The 21,845-nt window shown below is 36.8% G+C and overlaps 1 long non-coding RNA gene across 1 annotated transcript; it reads left to right on the top strand.

Annotated features, from left to right (window-relative positions):
• Positions 1–266: 266 nt before the first annotated feature.
• LOC148123946 (uncharacterized) lies at positions 267–17,699 on the top strand. The gene is made up of 2 exons (XR_015739925.1): positions 267–381; positions 17,544–17,699. It is a non-coding gene; the product is annotated as an uncharacterized LOC148123946 (long non-coding RNA).
• The last annotated feature ends 4,146 nt before the right edge of the window (positions 17,700–21,845 follow it).

Genomic DNA, 21,845 nt, shown 5'->3' with positions numbered 1-21,845 from the left:
GAAACAATGCACTAGATAGGAAAGATGCGCCGACTAAGGCCATTTCGGAGAGCTGCTCTGCGAAGTCCGGACTTTTCAAAAAGCCAGCATTGGCAATAATTCTGTTGTAAATGGGTTCAAAGAAACCTCAAGCCGAACAAACCTGCAAAGGCGTCGAGCTCCCAAAAGATGGGAAAGGACGGATCGTTGGAAGCGAGGGCGAAAAAGCTCGGTTTTCCTTTAACTGAGTGCAAGAGCAGCAGGAGAAAAAACAAACCAAAAGAACTACGTAGGCAGGCGAGAGTGTGCGAAGAACAAAGGCAAGAAAGAGACAAAGGGGACCCGGGAAATGCATCAGCACGGGGTGCAGGAGGCGGAGGCTGAGCTGGGGCGAGTGGAAAGGTGAGGCAAGCCAAGGCGCGCTGAATACTAACGGGACGGGTGGGATGAAGCTGTCTCTGCCCAATTTGCATGATAAAAGAAAGGTAGTATTTATGCGCCTAATTTATTCACTCCTAAGGCTTGAATTTGTTAATCTGATCTTTGTCTAGCAAGATTGGAAAAGTACGATTTAGGATAAAGGCGGATGCAGTTCTTAGTTCCCCTTTGTTCCTGCAGCAAGCGGTGGCTTTTGCTTTTCCTGCCGGAGTCCTTGGCGCTCTCTAACCCTAGTTGTTCATTTGCAGATGTTTCATTTGTGTTTATCCTGCTGAAGCCCCCTCCCCCGTGCCCCATTCAGAGTCAGCCTTGCTGGCTACAGGTAATTGGTTTTCTTCCTAGACCAGCCGATTCTACACGTGTTAGCGAAGGTCCATGGTCTTTCATTTTAGATCTGCTTCTGATCAGGCCTGGCTGAGAAAGTCTGAAGGGCGTAAAAGAAGCCAGAGAAGGAAGTGAAACTTTTTGCGCCATGCTTCCGAGCCACGTGGTGGTCAATCCTTTGTTTCAAGAACCAAACAAAAATCGCTGCAAATAGGATAGGAAATGCATTTACTACATTAGATAAATCGGTCATTGAGACCTGAACTGTGGAACCCCTGGCATTTTCCCAGAATGTGCTTACCTAAAAAAGGTGGAATAATTTTCAGTTTTGGTTGTTCAGGCACTTTATTTTTTTGAAACATGCCACTTTCAACTAAAACATTCAAACCGCTTGCGTTGCACGCCACTTTTCTTCTGCCAAGGAAAGCGGGGGAGGGCGGAGTTAAGGATCTGATCAGCCTGAGGACACGTGGCAGGAGGGGCGAGGCCAAAGCCAAGAATGGGAAAGGCCAGCGTTTTTATTTATGCTTCTTTTCTCTCTGCTCCGCTTGCATCTTTGCAACTTCCATCTTTTTTTCCTCGCTGTTGCCATGCAGAGGTGAACTTTGAAAACATGGATCGGGTTGATATATTCAGTTGAAGCAGAGAAGGCTCAAGTGTAGGTATTTGCATTCCTGGCCTCCAGATTTAAACCGATCAAGCACCACCTCTCCAGGTTTTAAAATAGTTACACCTGTGGGTATAAATGCCTAATACAACATTTTGAAAGACAGAACATCGGTGATCGCTTAGCTATCTTGTTATGACATCATGTTAAACTTTTCGAGTGAAATAATGCACTATTTAGTTCAGCTTTAAGCACCATACAACCCTTGTGGAACTAATTTCTTACTTTTTTTTTGTTCACCATTTAAATCTGGAAATAAACAATGGGTTTTGACACCCTATTTCGAGGGAGGAAATTTTGTATGATAGCTCTCCTCTCCTGCAGGAGTTCAAGACTTCCCACATATCTTCCTGATAATTAAACCTAAAAGATGTGGCTGAGACTGCCTAACCAAAGGTCTTGGCTGAGAGTGAAACTGAGCTTGCCTTTCACCAGTCCTGTTTCAACACACAAATTGCTTCAGTCCAATCCAATTCTACAGATGCCATAGAACAAAAGAATCATATCAAATCAGCTAGGCTACACAGAAAGAGCCTATATATTTTCAGGAGCATTTATCTGGCTCTCCCCAATTCCAGCCCTTGATTATGTGTTACCAAGTTTGTATTGCCTATTAATGACAGCATAAATAGACTGTCTCAGGATAATCTTTCATCAGTCCTTCTATTTTTCTGACAATGTTTCCATCTAATACAGTCTAACATTTTGTTCCTGGTTGCTGTTATTTTTTTAAAATTCCATGTTTCCTGGCATTACTGACTTCTCAAAAAAAGCCAAAATATGATTTCAGTCTGGTCATTTGTGCATTGAGTGAGAATTTTGGATTAATTTTCCTATGATTTAGATTTTCATGACTATATATGGTATTTTCTAGCGTCAAAGTTCAAAGCCATAATCTTTGTGCTTTTTAAGGGCTCATGGGGATTAAAAACCGCATCTGTACTGTTTCCAGAACATTTAGATCCTATAGATCAAACATAGCTTACTGTGTTAGAATACGTTTTGAGGTAGCATCAAAGAAAAGTCTCACTGAACAATGTTCATTAATTTATTCTAAAAAATATACAAAGGATTGCTAAATTTTCAATAAAAACGATGCACTTTAAATATCAAATTTTGGAAAAAGAACTGAAGTAATGACAAGAATTTAAAAAAAATCTTAACAATTTATCTGGACTTCTTAATTCTTTAGAATGCCCTGTTGGGAAGGGGAATAGACTCTGATAAATGAACAACTATCTAATATAGCTGTCTGTGATGTTTTATCATCTGTTCTTCTCTCTTGAATTTTTGGGATTGTAAATTGATTAGAATTTTGTAAGCACCAACGATGGATTTCAGTTACCAGAATTCTGTAGTTACCTTCACTCAACTTAAAGTTACCCAGGTTGAGAAAAACTGGTCTACTTAAAATCTTATTTATTATATATGATGAAATAAATTTTCAGTCACAAAAAGGGTAAAAAATAGGAAAATAGATACTATGCCTTTGAATCATACTGTATAACTGTCAGAATATATTGACTTCTGCATAGTCCTTACAAGAAGTTTGTCTATTTTTATTTATATCCCGCCTCTATTATTTTACAAATAATCCAAGGCAACAAACATATCCAACACATTTTCCTTCTCCTATTTCCCCAAAATAATCCTGTGAGGTGAGTTGGGCTGAGAGAGAGTGACTAGTTTAAAGTCATCCAGTTGGGTTTCACAGTTAAAGTAGGATTAGTACTCATGGTCTCCCAGTTTATAGCCTGATGCCTTAATCACTAGACCAAACACTCCCTCTAGGTTGAAAAATAAAATTTTATATTGAAATTTTATAAAGCTTTATGAGTAGGGGTGGGATGCTACCGGTTCGGCCCAGTTCTATAGAACTGATAGCTCTGAAGAGCAGCAGACACCGAACCGGTTTGGTGTCTGCTGCTCTGTTTGGCCCAGCCACCTGCCCAGGCTCTTACCTGTCCGTTATTTCCTGCTTTTTCAACCTCAGCTACTTTGTGTGGTACAGCTGAGGTTGAAAAAGCAAGAAAGAAGAGGAGTTTCAAATGCTGTGTACCTGCACGTAGCGCTTGTCAGCTGTCTGGGTGGCACAGCTGAGTTTTTTGGAAATGGTCTACATGTGCACACAAAATGCACTCTCACCAGGGATGGGATTCTACGTGTTGGAGAACCAGCAAATCACACCACTGGGCTGCCTGCTCTGCCTGATTTTGGGTAAAAGTTGCACTTTTTAAATAAAAAAATCAATATTTACATGCATGGTGTGTTGTGAGTTAATTTTGTGAGTTTGCATGCTAGCAAATTTTATGACTTTGCTAGCAAACACATTTTATGTGACTCAGGTATCCAATTGCAGAAAGATAGATATCTCAATGAATCTGTGATTTGTAAGCAACTCAATCTGCCTGCCTGCTTTGCCCGATTTTGGGTAAAAGTTGCTCTTCAATATTTACATAAATACTTATAATATTTACATACAAGCCATGCCCAGCCAGTCACATGACCACCCAACCACACCCACAAATTAGGCCACACTCATAGAACCGGTTGTTAAGAAATTTGAATTCCACCCCTGTTTATGAGGCTAAAACAACCTCTTTTAAGGTCAGTTGGCTGATTATAAACCAGATTGTCTTATCAACTCTTTGATAAATACATCTTTAATCATGCAGACTTCTGAATGAACTCACCCAAAGTAATGAAATCAATCACTTTCTACCAAATTGTATGTGATTACTGATACTAGACAAAAACTCTCAACAATTATTTCTTACTCATGTTTTTCAAGAGTTTTGTAAGTTTTTAAAAATATATAGATTTTAAGATTTTATATGGTTATAAATATATACATACATACTTGCACATGCGCGCAGACAACACACACATTGTGTGCATGTTTGTATGTGAATACACACACATACAGAAATTTTAACTCATGTAGCATCAAATTTTTGCTTTGTCTTTATTTTGAATAAATTTTACAATGTACTATATTTCTTTGTTACAATTTGCTTTTATCATGCTTTGTTTTTGCTATGCTTTTAAGACAGCTTCAAGATATTAATTATACCACTAGTTATTAATTATTAATATTTTTTTTATGTTTGAATCAAAATATAAAAAGATTTCATAGTTGTAATATTGTTAGAAAATAATGTGTCCATAAATAAGATAAACTGTAAAAATTATTCCTTTAGCCATATTAGGCCGGATGCATCATGCTTTGGCCACCCATGCCCGGTTTAGTGAAGGGGAGAAAAGTCATGATATGTCACATGACACTACCGTGATGATGTGAGTTTTACCCCCCTCTCCAGACCAGGGGTCTCCAACCTTGGCCACTTTAAGACTTGTGGACTTTAACTCCCAGAATTCTGGAAGTTGGTCCACAAAAGTGGCCAAGGTTGGAGACCTCTCCTCCAGACCATGGGGGCTTCAGTGTACAGCCTGTGGGACATTCCTTGATTGAAGAACAATAAGAATATAGGCATTGGGACTATCCCACTTTTATTTCAATAGCATTTACCTTAAATGTTGGTGTTCTTTTTCAGAAAAAGAAAAAACTCATAAGTAGCAACCAGTGGATGGAGAAGCCAAAGGCAGATAACCAATTTTTATATGACTGAGTCAAGCTTTTTATTTTCCAAGTTTTCTAAGGTCATTTGAAATGGAGCAGGACTTAAGCAGATTATTTGAATTATTACAATTCTACAATGCTCCAGGTCCTAGTTTGCTAAGAGTCTGTAATGCTTGTGGAGAACTATTACAGGTAGTACTATAGAACTTATAGCCATTTGTTTAGCAACATTCAAAATTACAGTGACATTGCAAAAATTGCACTTATGACCATTGTAGCATCCCCACAATCACAATTTGAATGCTTGGCAACTGGCATCTGTTTAGTATGGTTGCAGTGTCCCAGGAACATGTGATCACCATTTTGTGATTTTTCTAGCTGGCTTCTCACAGGCAAAGTCAGATACGCTTAATGACTGCATGATTCAATTAACACCTTCACTGATTTGCTTAACAACCATGGCAATAATGGATGTAAAATTGGGTGTGATTCACTTAATAATTGCCTAGCTTAGCAATGGAAATTCTGGTTCAAATTTTGGTTGTAAATTGAAGACTACTTGTAATCATTTCCTCCTCAATATATATTTTACCCAACTCTGGGAAGCACTGAGTATTTCAACCCTATCTCCTCAGTTTTGCCCTAAAATAAAAAACCTGCGAGTCTCTCATCTGTTCCTTGTGATGGGAAGTCTCCTAGTGCATTGCTTCTGCATTTTGTTCTCTTGCCATGTTCTGGCAACCTGTCAACTCATTAGAAGTGCAGGAACTGGAAACTAGCTATGCCCTCCTGTGTGGCTGCGTGACAGAGCAGTTAAACATAATACTGTGGACTGCTACAGCAGCAACAATTCTTGTTTACAAATAAAAACTCCCAGCTGGGACAAAACTTTGCAACTGCAGGGGGAAGGAGCTGGGATTGAATGTAATGTCAAATAATACAAGTTTTGTGCAGAGCTCAGTCTGCTAGAAGAATGGAGTGGTAGCAACCTCTTGAACTGACAAAAGATGCTGTTTCCTTAGCTATTTCCTTATTTATTTGTTGTTTAAATTTTCTTGTATTAAGTTTTGCCTTTTGCAGAAATCTCACTTTTGCAGAGTCCTCTAGCTGCTGTGTGATCACAGAAGAAAAGGTTTTATTGTTCTTGTACACCACAGATCATCTTTTGGCCTTTGAAACTAAAAGTGCTGCATAGCTCTGAGGATATTTAAATAAGCCAGCATAGGTGCCTCCAGAAAAGGAAGGAGAATATTGCAGAGGCCAAAATCCAGTTTAACAAGGATCTTCCTTCCTGCAAGTTAATAATGAAGGCAGCGTTATGAAAAGGAGAGAATACTTTACAATAGAAACTAATTGTTTAGCTCTGAAATACCCACAGCAGAGGAACTACTGAAGATGATAATATTAGCAGAATATTAGCAGAATATTCGCAGAAATGGAAAAATTGACTTTTTGAGTAGAGAAAGGACAATAACTGCATTTATTAGTAAGTGGAAATCTCTAATGAACTTTTTACTGAAAAAAGATGAACTTGAGATTTATGGGTTTGATATCAGAAAGGATAGACTGTTGAAAGAAATTAAGTTGTAATGTTAGAGAGAAAGGGTAAATATAAAATATATAATGTACCTGTAACTTCTGTTAAGAAATTTGGAAGCTGCTTTTTTACAATACCTCCTTTTCTCTCTTTTCCATCTCTATTTTGCACACACATGCGTGTGCATGTACACACACACACACACACCCTGATGATAGCAACATCAGGAAGAACTGGTATGAAAAGCTGTAGAAGTAAAAAGGGCTGAAGGAGGAATTACAGAGGAAAATGAAGGCCAAAGCTAAGATTGCTCAAAACCCTCAAACTCCCAAACTTCTTGTAGGGGATCTGATATTGAGGAAGACTCATACCAGTCATAGATGAGAAGGAAATTTTTATATGCTAGGGTTTGTGGACTAATCTTTAAATCAATCTGTATTGCGCTTTAGATAGAATTTTCTAGGTCAGCAATGTTTCCTCTTTGTTATTGTTCCTATATTCTGTATCAGTCTGTATAGCAAGATTGTTTTGAGGAGGAAGATACAAGAATTACAGCATTACAATGTTTCCTAGGATGCAGCCAACATAATCAACAACATGGTTCATTCTCTTTTCCACTGCTTTTTTAAAAAAATCTGACGAATCTTTCAGGTAAGGAAGATGCTTCCAAATGGTTGTTTACAACAATGTCTCCTAAATCCTTGTTAATCTGGTAACATACATTTACATATCTCTAGCATTGCTCTAATTCAACATTTTTCAAAATTGGCTATTCTAAGAATCTAGGACATCAACTTCTAAAATTTTCAAGGTAGCATGCTGGCTGGGGAATTCTGGGAGTTGAAGTGCATACATCTTAAAAATTGCTCTAGTTTGAAAAACATTGTTCTAAATCATTGACAGTTTATTACTTGGTAAGTTTATTTCATAGCTGCAACGTGGTAGCTATCTAAAGCTCAGCCCTATCTAAAGCTCTATTATCACTCTTACTTAGCTCTTCAACATGTTCTGGCAAGTCATTATTAGCATTGAAATTTCTGATTTAAAAACAAAAAGTGAGTCCATCATTCAATCTTTTAAAAAACCTGATTTTTAAAATGTATTTTTGTTTGATTCTTTAAGCAGCATATTTCACTAGAAAAGGGAGGTGATTTAATTTTTTTGTTTAGCTGAGATTGATCTTATTTGCCTGCTTGGCATGTGTATTACATGGAAATTTTAATAGAGATAAAATTAAATGTTGGAAAAGAGGCTGTTGTTCTTTTTTTTTAAAAAAAAAATCAAGATTCTTACAGATTCAGAAAAAAAATATTACCAGCGCAGTCTCCAATCTCTTTCTTCCTCTCACAGAATTGGGGTGATTATGCTAATTTATTTTTAAAAAAAATAACAGAAGAGAGATCTCCAGCATTACTCTTTCATGTTTCATTTTTCATACATCATCTGCATTTTACTTGCCAATTTATCTTTTCTCATTCTGCAAGCATGTTAGTGTAACTTATTACGATACTCTACTTTCAAAGACTGTATTAACTTCCTGACTCTATAAAACAATGTGATACAGCTGGTTCAAATAACACTTACACAATTTTTATGTTTAATAATAAAGGCAATGTTAAGATGTTTTGTTTTATGCAGAAGAAAACGTTTTTAAATGATAATTATATTTTATTAGTTCCCCCTCATCTTCTTAATTATAGGTGGATTATATTTTCCCAGCATACAAAACAAAGGGAGGGAGAAAAAGAGAAAAGGAAGAGTTCATATTAATTTTCATGTGTTATTGCATAGATCAATTTCATTTAAACTCCATCTTTATTTTTTCATATTTCAGATAAAATGTCCCATTTTTTTAGTACTTATATCTATTTATGGAATTCGGGTTGCATCTAATACTGTCTTAATAATAGAGAGTTGATGAGGCTAAAAAAAAAAATAAACAATTCCTTTTGTGCATTCATGGAAACATTCTGCTCTAGCATCAGAATTTTGATTGACAGCTAATGTGCTTTTTAATACACCATCTTGTGAAAGAAGCAGTCCTGTTGAACATGTTCTCTAAAGACAAACATGTTAGAAGTGTAAGAACTGGACTACCATCAGAAAACACTTAGAATCATTGTTTTTCATTAAACAATAACATCGACCTCAATAAATTCTGGGAAATATTCAAGGATTATTATAACATACAGCTGTCAAGAATTGATCTGCAACAATAAATGCCATAGAAAGCTGCAAATTTGAGTAGTTTCTTGCATGGATCATTAATTTTTTCATAATTTAGCCATGTCAAAGCAGCATACCCTCAATCTGGTATCCTTCAGATGATTTGTGAATGTAGCTCTTAGAATTTCCAGCCAGGATGACCAACATCATCTAGGAAGATTAGGCAACAGTAGCTCAGGATAGGCAATTAGGTGCCTTTCTGGTGTTCTGCCTTACAGGTGCCATCACGCTTGCTCTTTGGTTGGCTGGTTTTTAGGTGATGAACCCAACTTGGCTAATATTGGCCTTCTGGCTTTGATATTATTTTCCTGCATTCTTACACAAGTTTTGTTGCCTAAGCCTGTAATGGTTGAACAAAAGATTCCCTTAACTCTTTTTAAATTAACTCTGAAGCAAAAACAAAACAAAAATAAACCCTCTCTGTGTTTGAAGAGAATACACACAGACACACACGCACACATACACAAATGATCTATCTCCCATTCTTCTTTGGCATTTTCTTCATCTCCAGGTTAAACCCACAGTTGTACTGTATGGCCTGCATCCAATATTTTGCCTTCAACACAATACACTAGCCTTATCCAATTCTCAATACAGAATTTAGCCAGTACTCTATGTTTATGGACTGAAAATTGGTTAACATGCTTTATATAGTTCATCTGGTGTATGCTGCATTTTGGGCCAACTAAATCAAGTGGCTTCTCAATGTTGCCATATTTGTGGGGATACAAGTATGCTGAAAAGATTCATATACAATATATTGTTGGGTGGTAGTGGTTATGATTTACACATATTTTCACATGAAATGCAATCATCTTTCCAAATGATCTCAGTGCAGCTGACACTTATAAGATGTTTAAAGTTTAATGAGTGTTTCCTGATTTTCCAATGTTATTGCTGGTTTTCTGGAAGACTCTATTCTGCAAGACTCAACATTCCTTTAATCTTTCTTCTCCAATTCTTTTTCTTTTCCCTTTGTTCTTTACAATTGAACATTAGCCTTTAGTAGGTAAGCTGGTAAGTCCCCAGCATCCATCTTTGCGCTTAAAATGGCAATGCATTTAGAAAGGAAAACCAAATCTTGAAGGCTCTTTGAAGCATGTGCATGCTGTCTCTTTTACACACAGAATTCTAAAGCAAAGGAACATGATCGTACATTCTGCAGTTTTTGTGCTAATCCAAAATTGGAATGGAGAAAATAGCTGAAAACTACTAGTGTTAATGTTCTCTGCATCTTTACACAAAGAGATTAGGTTGCCAGCAAAATATGTCTTTAAACCAACACTGTTTTACTTAGTGAGGTATTTTTTATTTTCTGTTTATTTGCTTTGTTTAATACATGTTTTTTCAAGCTACGCTACAAGTGAAAGAGAAATACATTACCATTCAGTAATTCAATATAAATATTTAAGTCTGGATAAAGGCAACTTAGTTCCCATCTTATGGGAGCTCAGATAAAATGTTATAGGGGCTACAGATCTCTTCTTCAAAAGATGAAGATGCAAATGAGATTTTTCCATTTCTTCGTTTTCCCCGAAATGTTTGGCACAACAGCATTTGCTATACAGAAAAATGGATAAGTTTTAAATCTAATTTTATAATGTCATCAGACAATTTGTATTTGAATATATTTAAATGCTATTATACGTATTGATTTTTAATACATTTCTGAATTTTATTATATCTGCCAATTCTTGTTAAAAATAAAACATATTTAGAACAATCTCTATGATTGCAGCATAAACATCGGTTATAGTTTATCATTTCAAAAGACACAAACGCAACAATGATAGAAGTATGCCTAGATAAAAATGGAGAATAAAATGAAACTTAGCAATCAGTTTCATAACCTCCCCTTGGAAGAAAGTGTGTAGACATCTAGAAAAGAGGCATCCTGTGATAGGAAGAAAAGTAGCCCAAACTTCCCTGGGAAAAAAAGGTGAGTGTTGGTGATAGGAAATTTAGTTCTTAATAGGTATGTTGTTTTCCTGGAGCAAAAATCAAAAGATGTGGCTGAAAAAAAAAACTTTACTAAAATAATCAAACCACAGACTACTATCTCTTATTATGAACATCTTGTTAAAAAAGTTATGGAGTTAGGAGCTCAAGTGGTGTTTTCATCTGTACTTCCAACAAAAGGTCAACATCCAATGAGGGAACAAAGGATTTTAGAAATGAACCACTAGCTCAAGGGTTGGTGCCACCAAGAAAACTTTGGATTCTTAGACGGGCTGCAGCACCCTTCCATGCTCCATTTTGGAGTCTTCCTGGCCCCAGGGGAGCCTCTAGGGGGTGTTTTTTCTCCCAGAAGGCTCCCCTGGGGCTCAGGAAGAAAAAAAATGGAGCATAGGAGGGGCATACAGCACCCTTCAGCGCTCCATTTTGGGGCCTTCCAGGCCTCCAGGGGAGCCTCTAGGGGGATGTTTTTGCTCTCAGGAAGCCTCCCTGAGGCCCAAGAAGGCAAAAAATGAAGGGGAGGGCCCTCTCATTCATAATTCAGTTTTAAGCAGTAAGGCTTAAAAAGGCTTTTTAGACCCACACATAATTTTAAATCAAAGATTGATTAGATCCTTCCTCTTTTTCTTAGTATCACATACTCCAGTCATGACTTTGTCTCTCTCATTTATTCATTTTTTTTAGTAAACATTTAAAGAAAGTCATAAACAAATGCAAGAGATATATGAAAAAAAGAATAAAGGAATGTAATACAAATAAATAATTTTATTTAAAGTACCATGCAGATATTAATTTTCTAAAATATAATTAGTTATGAATAATTAAACATATTAAAATGATTAACAGTGCAAATCAAATGAAAGTTACCATTGGGAGTAAGTTCAGCAAATAGTACCAAAAATATATTCTGATTTAAATATCCATACAATTGAAATATAGATTCAATACACAAACAGTATCACATGTTGAATGCAACATTAGTTCTTTAGTTATAATCTAAAACTGGCTCCAAGTTCAAGTTGAAATCTCTGTCAATTTTGCTTTTAAGATAGGAAATTATTGTAGAAGCAGATTCCCTTATTCTTCCTTCGAAAAGTTCAGACAATCTGAGACGTATATAATATCCTTGCTATGGCTGCCATATTTAAACCTAATAAGTATATTTTGATGGGGGACGTGGTTTAGGGAAGTTTAGAAGAAGAAGGCTAGTAGGAAGACACAGTGCACTTATTTTTCTGTTTATAAGAATCACCTCAGATAACATCTTAAGCATTAAAAAAAAGTCCTTAAATTGTATAAAGGAAAAAGACTCTTAAAACATTTGGATTTCACTTTTTTTTTTAACTTTGCTAATTTAAAAAGTACAAAAGCCAACTTTATTGCCAATGAATCTGGTGATATAGCATTACTGACTTCTTTAAAAATAGATTCCCGGGTTGCAATTCCATCAGATTTTTCCAAGTTTTACATTTGGATATTGTTTCAGCATCAAACCAAATAAACATGTCAACTGAGCATCTTCTCTCTCAACCTCAGCTACACAATACCTGGTTTCTTATTTGCGTCACCTTTCATCTCAACACATATTTCCTAGAATCAATTTTCTTTATTCCAATTTTTAAAAAATGAATTAATATCCAATGTGCAAATCCATTGTATCAGAACTCACGTTCTGAATTGATTTTAAGAATGAAACAGCAAATGCTACAAAAAGCAGATAAGCTTATTTTATTTTGAGACAGAATCAAGAAAATTGTCTTGAATGAAAATAAAATTCCTTAGGCAAATCTCAAGGCTTGGAAACCATAGATATAAGCTGTTGCATTATGCCTACATATCTGTGTAAATTTACCATTTTACATTTGTGACTTTTAAACTTTTCTTCAACGTCTTTGGTAACAAATTTACTTCCCTTGTAGTTTTTCCTCTCTGAGGCAACAAATAGCTTGGAAAGGAAATGCTGAAAGGACAAATAATGGAGGGAAGGATTAAACTGTCCCTTTTCTTGCCTCCCCCTCCCCACTATGATAAACTGGCTACTTACTCTTCTGTAATTGATTTCCATTACATTCATACATTGTTGCCTTTATAATCTGAGAATCCTGGCACACAGCAAAATGTAATTTTACTGGTATTTGACTAGGACTATGCAAACTCTTTTATAGCCTAACATTTTCCTTGGAGATTGAAGGTAGCCACATGGACCTCAGGTCAATGTGGGGTTCTGATTCATTCCTCACTTTGAGAAAAGACAGTCTTGGCTTTCCATTAACAGGAAAGTCTGCAATTTTATTTTTTTTAAAAGGTGAAGATCCCACCATTGCACCTACCATTTTAAATCAAATCTAGCCTACAGCCTGGAATTTTGGGAGGAAGAGGTTGGGGAATCTGCCCAAGAAATAAGCAGAACAAACTCTTTTCAGATTTTCCAGACCATCCCAAAATTATTCTACTGCACTGTGACTTTGAGTTCTCATTGAACCTAAGCATTTTCCCAAGAAAAGCTAGTAGAAACTTATGATCATTTTCTGTGGAATTCTGTGGAACTGCAACAGTACACCATTTATTTATTTGATTGCTAGGCCAGTCAACTTCAAAGTAAGTCTGCATGGCTTTAAAAAGTTTACACTAATATTGCATTAAAACAACAGCAATATATAAAACTGTCCAAGGGATCAACAAAAAGTTATTAAAATGTAAAAATATGTATATGGTTGTATATGTAATACATTGGCCAAAATACCTCAAACTGTCTGATATTGTCCTTATATGCATGTTTCAGGAGTATGATTAAATCTAGTCTATATTTTTTGTATTTTAGAAAGCGTTGGCAAGGGTTCAATTGAGCAAAGCAATGAGAAGCTGCAGAACTTAATATCTATGAGTCCAACTTGAAATGGAAGAGAAGTCAGTGATAATGGGCATAAATTATCAAACAGCTTGCATTAATTTGTTTGGTTCGATGTAAACAAGAATAGGCTCTCTATGACAGATGATACAATAAGTAATACATTGTTTAGTAAAAGGTAAATGTTTCCCATGTCCAGTCATATCTGATGCTAGGTAAGTTGCTCATCTCCATTTCTTAGCTGAGGGAGCCGGCATTGTCTGTAGATATTTCCGTGGTCATATGGCCAACATGACATGGCACATTGAACAATTACCTCCCACTAAAGTGATAGCTATCTATTTACCTACTTACTTATAATTGCATGCTTTTGAACTGCGAAGCGGGCAGGAGTTGGGGAAAGTAAGGGGAGCTCACCCGATTGTACGGCACTCAAATCTTGAACTTAGCTGTCAGCTTTCTAGTTCAGCCTCTAACTGTTGAGCCATTGTTCTCCCACTATATTGGTTACATTATTATAAATACAAGAACAGAATGAATCCAGTCCAGATGTCTCCTTTACAATATTGTTAAATGTTAGTTTTATGAAACAGAAAGTACCAAGAAATTAGTTCAGTAGAGAGCCAACGATTTGTTCATATAGACAAAGATTAAAGATACTTGAAAATTCTAATCTCATAATAGCCTAGTTTGTGTGGTAAGTTTCAGTATCTTCAAATATCTAGTATGTAATATCAAAAGAATTGACGAAAAAAAAGTGAATATTAAGAGACTTGATTGAAAATCTTATTATATGTAACTCAGAACATTAGTTGGACTATGTATAGACTATTGGGATTTTTTACTCCGAAACCAATCAAATATACATTCAAATAGCTGCAGGACTTAAATATAGCAGTAGGGATGCAAAAGAAGTTTCAATGGAAGAAAACATTAAACTTACTCTGAACATTATATTTGAAAAAAACTAATATTAAGATGATTTATTGCTCACTTCTGATTAGTAAAAAGGATCATTTATTTCCAAAAATTGCATAAGATATAATTAAAATGTCAACTCTGGTAGCAATACCATAAAGCTCAATAGTTCTGGAAATTATTCTCATTCATATGTAACAAATATAAAAAATTGAATTCCCATTTCAAATATCTCGACAGTATGAAATTTAAAAATCTTGCTTAGAATTCTTGTAGCTGTTTTCCCATTATTCCCAGTCTAAAGGAATGTGACTGCAAAATAAATGCAGTTAATTAAAATGGGCTGGCTATTAAAGTGCATAAAAATGTACATATGGTTAAATTGAAAAATAAGCCATATCAATGTTATGATCTGGTTTTAGAGAAAAGAGAGAGGAAACAAGATATAAGAAAACAAGATGAAATCAATTAAAAACATGAGATATGAAGGCACCTGTCAAGTGAAGACATCTGTTGGATTCTGATCCCAAGTTTAGGTGCTCTCACTTACAGATTCTCATTTGTATGAAAAGTGGGTACAGTTAGCTGTTATATATAGTTTGAACCTGTGTATGTGATATTTGCTTACCATCAATGAATTCCGTCATTTAAAATAGATATCAACTATTATTAAAAGTCATCAATAAGATGATTTTAAAAAAGCTAAGTAGGTCCCCTGGTAAGTGTAAGGCAGGGAAATAAGAAATGACTGGTAGTTATTTTTTTCTGCCAACACAATATGAGTATTCTATGTGTTTGCTTTGTCTGAAGTAATCATTTGTCTTTTTATTAATTTACTATTCTCAAAATTATTGTTAATGAAATTTTACTCCTGGTACGTTATCTCAATATTCACTCAGAAAATATTGAGGCTGGATATTGGTGTAAATAAAATCAGCAGGTCTAATTTACTCATGTCTAAGCATTTCTACATTTCACATAAAGCTTATTTCAGGCTGAAAATGTTGAAGCACATTAACGATTTCTAGCTATATTACATTAGAGTTCTAGTATTTCTAGATACAATGTTTTGGCCATGTTAGCTGGACTTTGGTTAGTTTAGTACAAATATTATTCTGTTGAGAGAGGGCCATTTTAACATATATGACCTCTTTGACCCCTCTTGCAAACCAGTAGTCCTCTCAGTCCAGAATGTGGACTTTGCTGTCTTCAAAAGAGTGATCCTTGTGTTTCAAATGCTGATGATCTGCTGAATCTTATCCTGATAGGTTTGTTTTCCAATGTTGTGCCATGCATTTGTGAAATGATTGTTTTGTTTCTCCAATGTATAGATTTTCACATGTAACACTGCATTGTACTGCATATATCACATTTCTCAGTTTATGCTTAGATGTTTTATAGACAAGCTTCTGCCTTAGTGTATCCTTCGGCTTAAAGTGTATTCGTATGTTTTGTTGGTTGAACTATAACAGACAAAGAAGAGAACAACAAATGAAGCAACATTGTCATTCCATACTTTGCAGAACTATCCAAAAAGCTCAGGAGGATTTTCAACCAACACAACGTTCATACTAACTCTGCTGTTGTTCAGAAGGGCGATGGAGGACTTTAGCAAGGGAGAGTGTGATCCCTCTCTTTTAGTTAATCTGACTATTACATTTGCCATTGTTTATTAATTTGATTATAATTTGTTTGATGTGAGCTACTTAGAATCATTGAGTGTCTGGTAGCATACAATTTTAGTTCATCATCTTCATCACTGAATGCATTGATGGGCTTACACATCACACTTAGAATATAAAAAAATATAAAATATCAAACTGTTTACCGTGAATCTCACCCCATTCCTAAGAGGTCCATAAAGGGGACATACATAAGTAGCCCAGCATGCCTACCGTCCCTGTCTTACTGTCCCCATTTATCTGTATTTACTTCCTTTCTTCATGTTTATGTTCATACCTATACTTGTTATCTTGTATATGTTTGACAAACATGCAAATATGATAAAATGGTGAGAATATTATACCATATGTTTATTAAATGTGGACTTCAGTTGCCAGAAGTCTGAAGAACACCCAATTGAAACAGGCAACATTAAAATGTGTTTGTTGGTTAAAGTTATAATCTTCCTTTCCTTCAGAGCTCATGTGGGATTAATTATATTCTCTCCAGCATTTTCCCTGATAGTAAGATAGGTTCCAGAAGGTAGGTTGAACTATGAAAACGTCACTGGTCTGTTGTACTTCCATGACTGAAGGTAAATTTGAACTACTTCAGTCCTAAGCCAGCACCATATTATCAGATGGACTTAAGACTCCTACTCAAAAATGAAGTACACCTTAAGTGAATCACTATCTAAGCTTAATCTATCCCACAAGATTCTTGTGAAGATAAAATGGAAAAGGAAAGAGCAATGTAATGTGCTAGAAATAGCAAGTGTTCTTTAGGAAATAGTAAAAAGTTGTAAGAATCAGTTCCTAGATGACTTCCTTCTCATATGCATTCCTTATTTTTCTTTCTTTCTATTTGTCTTTCTCTCTCCCTCTTTTACTTTCCTAATTCCTCTTTTTCAGATTAAGTAATGATGCTTTCCTAAAAGTGACCCATGTTAAATTATTAGAGCACAAATAAAAACTACCCTTGTACTAATCTTGTTTTATCTATCTAGGTCTATGGCACAAGAAGATAACCTATAGCTCTTTAGATATAGCTGGGCTTCAAATTCCATTAATCTTTACTACCACTAGTCAAAAGTAAGGGAATCTGGAAATTATATTGTGTAACATTTGGATTGCCACAGGTTATCACACCTGAGGTTATGCAATGAGGCTAAGTGAAGTCCCAAGTGATTGAGAGAGAACAAACATTGACTTGAACTTCAAAAAAAAGGGGGGGGTGAAGATGTGACAATTTCTAGACCAGTAATATTTGTATCTAAGGAAAATTTGAGTATACTTTATACCAAAAGAGGACTGCTTTACCATCAATAAAGCATATCCAAGAGCTAAAGCATTAACCAACCAAACTTGTTACAATTGTATTAACAAAACACATGTTGATGTTCTTTTAGAAGGCAAACCCTGCCAGATGGAGGTGGATACTGGCTCTCCCCTTTCCATCCTGTCCTGGAACAGCCTGAGGAACCTGGTTCCTAACATTTCAAGAAATCAACTGATACCTTGCAAGCTGTCACTGCAAGACTACCAAGATCAAGCCATCGGAAAAGGCAAGTTTCATATCCAATTTCAACACTTCAAAGGACACCTCCCTCTTGTTATAGTGGATGGGTGCTTACCAAGTTTGTTAGGACTTAATTGGTTTGCCTCCCTGGGCTTACAGGTGACTGGTATTAATTCAGTTACAATACAAGATTTAAACCAATTACTTTCTGCTTTGCTGAGGTTTTTGATTGCAGACTTGGTTGTTATAAAGGCACACCCATCTGACTTAATTTGGACCCCCAGGTGGCTCCAATCAGACTCAAACTGCACAGAATACCTTTAGCCCTGTGCCCCAAAGTTGATGCTCAGCTGGACAAGCTTATTGCCCAGGGAGTGCTAGAGCCTGTGGATTTTGCAAAATGGGAAACCCCCCATAGTCATTCCTTTAAAACCGAATGGCTATATCAGGATATGCGCAGATTATAAATCCACAATAAATAAGGGGCTCCAGCCCAATGCTTACCCAGTGCCCATTATACAACACCGCTTCATTCACTGGGCAAAAGTTCATTTTTTGTGAAATTAGTTATGACTCAGGCATACCAGCAATTCCCTGTGGATGATGAAACTACTGAAGCACAGACAAGAATAACACAGAGAGGCGCTTTCAGATGCAAGCGCCTCCAATTTGGCATAAGCATAGCAACAGACATCTTCCAATCCATAATGGAACATTTATTATACAACATCCCAGGAGTTATCCCCTACTTTGATGACATCCTTATTGCAGCTGACAATACCAAAGATCTTTTAAGTCAATTAAAAAGAGTATTGTCTTGTTTCAAAAAGACAGGGCTTAAGATCAACAGAAAAAAAAATGCAAATTTGTTACTGATCAGATAGACTTTTTGGGATACCACATTGATTCTGCTGGGATACACCCAATTGAATCTAAAGTTAGAGCCATTCAGGAAACCCCTGTTCCTACTACAAAAACTGAATTGCAAGCATTTTGGGGCTTCCTAAATTTTTACAGTTCATTTTTGCCCCATAAAGCAACTGTGGCAGAATCTTTACATAGACTATTGGATGCTAAGAAATGGGGCACTAAGGAACAATCCTCTTTTGAACCCGTTAAGTCATTATTGACTTCACAAAAGTTTCAATTCAACAATTCACTCCCTTTAGTTTTGGTATGTGATGCTTCACTTTTTGGGATAGATGCTGTTTTATGCCATAAGCTTCAAAGTCAAGAAGCTCCTATAGCATTTTTCTCTCAAACACTATCCCAAACAGAGAGAAACTGCAGCCAAATAGATAAAGAGGCCTTCCGTTAAAAAGTTTCATGAACACCTTTATGGCCATCATTTTCAACCTGTCACAGATCATCAATCTTTGCTGGGCATTTTAGCTGGAAACAGATAAAGTCCTCCTATCCTATCTCCATGAATGACACGTTAGATTTTATTTTTGGCTGCCTAAGTTACACCCTTACTTACAGGCCTGGCAAGAATGTGGCAGATGCAGATGCTTTAAGCAGGTGCCCTTTACCTGTTCCTGTATCTGACCCTGCCCCAACATCCTCTATTTTCCTCATTGATGAACTGCAATTGCCATTCAATGCTGCTGACATTGCTCAATTTACTTCCAAAGATACACAGTGGTGTCAAGCTTGGGACTGGGTGTAAAGGGGTGTAAGAGGGCTGTAGCAGTGGATTTGTGCCATTTTAAAGCACACCAGTTTGAACTGAGTGTTCAAGAAGGATGCCTCCTATGAGGGAGCAGGGTAGTTGTTCCTTACAAATTTTAGGCCTCATATTTTAGATGTGTTACATAAAGGGCATCCTGGGATAACCAGGATGAAGACTGGCCTAAAGGTATGTTTGGTGGCCTGGATTGTTGCAATATCATGACACATCAGTAGGAAGTCACGTACTCAGAAAACCCAATACACATATAGGGCGACACTATAGGAACAGCAACGTGTAAAACCTGAGTTGGCTATAGCATAAGGATTAGCCATATATGGCAATATTCCCTATTCCTGTCTAACCTCATGTGTAACCTAACCCCCCGCTTGCTGCACAATAAAAGAGAGGTGCGTAGTACTATCTGGGCTTCCTCTCACCAAAAGAAACCTTTGTGTCGCTGTCATCTTTGCCATCAAGAGGAGCCCGCCCAGACAGTCTGCCTGGGTGCAGGTCGTCAGCTGATTCATCCTGGCACTGGGACCCGCAACGCATCACTGGATTAAACAAGACAGTAAACAAGAAGGTACAAGGGTGCCAAACATGTCAATTTTCAAGGCCAGTATCTCCTGCTGCCATGCCTGGGGAGTGGGAGAATACCAAGACTCCTTGGTCCTGAGACCATATAGATTTGTCAGGCCCCTTCCAATGGAAAACATTCTTAGTTTTGGTTGACTCCTATTCTAAATGGGTTGAGCTATCCCTGCTAAAGTCTACAACTTTAGAAGCTGTGCCTAGGGCCCTTGATAGATTTTTGGGACTCATGGTTACCCAGATACCCTAGTTTCTGACAACGGCCTCCAGTTCATTTCCAGCCCCTTTGAACTATTCCTAGCCCAAAGGGGAATCAGACATGCCCTTATCTCTCCTTATCACCCAGCAACGAATGGCTTGGCTGAATGAGCTGTTAGATCAGCAAAAGAGGTTTTAGGCAGAATAACTGAAGGGGATTGGCCTTCTTGGGTTGCCCTATATCTCCTAACTCAACACACTACCTTTAGCTCTGCAACTAATCTCTCACCCACAGAACTACTAATGGGCAGGCGGCTGAGAACCACCATTGACTATCTGCATCCGGCTTATGCCTCTGCAACCCCCTTAGATTCGAGCAGCAGAGTTAGAACCTTTAGCCTAAACAACCCGGTCTACATCAAAATTATGTGTGAAACCCACTGTGGCTGCCAGGGTGGATAGAGGGAGTTACTGGGCTAAAATCTTATAGAATAAGATTGGCCGATGGGAGAATTTGATGATGGCACATTGACCAACTGAGAAGTCATTGGAGTGCCCCGACAGATCCGTCTCTGGAAGAAGCCAAGGCCAAAGCAAGTGATGTGAATTCCCCGGTGACCTACAAGAAAGAACTGGAGCTGAATTCCGAAAAGTGGTGTCTTGAGGCAGGCCTACCTTTAGAAAACTCCCTGCCAGTTCCTGATGTACTCCCGTGTGAATTTTCAACATCACCCCCAGTTCTGCAGCTGGTCCTCTCCCTTCAAATGCTCTGGCCGGAGTGAGGAGATCGGGGTGATAGTAGGCAATGTCCCGCCTACTATCCTACATATAACTACAGGGAAGGAATGTAGCATTCTACTGAAGTCTTCACTCCGGTCCACTCTTTGAGCGGGAGCCAGAACCCTTCCTGATTGGCTGATTCCATTTGACAGCTGAGTATAAAAGGAGCTGTCAAATGGAATCAGCTGTTCTCTATCAGCTGGGCACCTGTTAGTTAGCAGCAAGCCGTGGCTGCTTTACAATGTTACAATAAATCTTGTTAGCCTTTCACTCTCACCTCTGCCTCTTTATCCCTGTGCACCAAATACAAAAGTAACCTTTCTATCAGCCTTCATGAACACCCTATGATGACATTGTGGCTCACGAGAGATCCGCAGAGCACAGGTTGAGAACCACTGATGTACAGAATTTAACATCCAAAGTATCCCATGATATTCTAAATAAATTTGTACTTATAACTGAAGAATAGTGAAAGCCACTTTTTAATATATTTTTTTCTTTCTTCATTTTTTTTGACTTTTTACTGCTCTTTTGTTATATTTGTTCTTCCCTTCTGTTATTTTTAATAAAGTTTTAATAAATGTGTGTGTGTGTGTGTGTGTGTGTGTGTGTGTAGTATCTCATGATTGTTGAGTTCTGATTCTAATCCTATTTAACATTTTTATTAAGGAAAAAAATAGAATATTTTTTATAGATGATAAAAATATAGCATGCAGTTACTTAACACTCTAGTTGAAATGAAAATCAAAATTGTCTTGATTAAAAGACTGAAATTACCAGAATAAAGTTTAACAGAGAAAAATACAGACTTATTCATTTAAAAAAATGAAACCAAATGCATGAAAGGGTTTTGGGATTGTAGCTGACCACAAGCTGATTATGAGTCAGGTACAGGCATAATGTGGCTGCCAAAAATGCAATTTTATATAATTTTTTAAAAATATAAACACT

The sequence above is a fragment of the Pseudonaja textilis genome, chromosome Z (assembly GCF_049901715.1).
Source record: "Pseudonaja textilis isolate UNSWEBS1 chromosome Z, rPseTex1.2, whole genome shotgun sequence".
NCBI lineage: Eukaryota > Metazoa > Chordata > Lepidosauria > Squamata > Elapidae > Pseudonaja > Pseudonaja textilis.
This window is presented reverse-complemented; position numbering and strand designations above follow the sequence as displayed.